Source organism: Monosiga brevicollis, genomic scaffold (genome assembly GCF_000002865.3).
Source record: "Monosiga brevicollis MX1 MONBRscaffold_5 genomic scaffold, whole genome shotgun sequence".
NCBI lineage: Eukaryota > Choanoflagellata > Craspedida > Salpingoecidae > Monosiga > Monosiga brevicollis.
This window is the reverse complement of record NW_001865042.1, coordinates 289,051-289,939: the sequence shown is the minus strand read 5'-3', so window position 1 is coordinate 289,939 and position 889 is coordinate 289,051.

Genomic DNA, 889 nt, shown 5'->3' with positions numbered 1-889 from the left:
GAACTGAACGCTCGATAAACAGCGGCGCCTTGCAAAAACCCTTCACCACGAAGCGTGATCAACATGCCCTGTTGACCAACCGCTGGCTCCACAGAACTCAATGTTGCGTTGCCAACAAAAGAAAAGTTGCTTGTGGAAAAGATGGTAGCGCCTGACATCGCCTCAATGAGCACCTGGCCTGACCCATAGCCGCTCGGGACGGCCACGCGCACCAGGTTGTCGCTCTCATACAATATGTCCGCTTTTTGACCCGCCAAGAGAACGCGGTGCAGGGCGGATGCGTATCCGAGCAGATTGGTACCCACAATGTAAACCGTCGCACCAGGCCCAGCAACGAGCGGACTAATTTGACTAATTGCACCGGCGGTGCGTAATTCAAAGGTGACGGTAGACTCAGCAAAAGAGCCATCGGAAGCTTGAAGAAGGGCTACATCACTGGACACCGGCTCATCTGGAGTGCGAAGCATAACAGTGGACGCGTTGGCAAAAATGACATTAGCAGGGCGGTTCGCCAGCCAGGCCGCTCCGAACGTCTCGGAAAAGCCGAGGAGGCGCTTGCCCGTCAAGGTGACAATTGTGCCTTTCTGCCCAACTGCAGGCGCAATGTCCTCAATGGCGCCGGGAGCAACCGACATGGTTACATTGCTGAACACGTGATATGCTCCCGATAAGGCTCTCAGCTCCACGTCGACCATGCCCGCCACCATATTCTTGGGAGCTCGAAAGTCGAGACTTTCATTGCTTCCAGCAAGGTTAAGGACGGGTTGACCCCCCAGGAACACCTCAGCAAGCTGACTGCCGAGATGAAGGTCAGAGCCGACGAGGGACATGAATGTCCCCCACGTGGCTTGGGTCACATTGCTACCAGAAAAGACTGGAACGGAGGTGC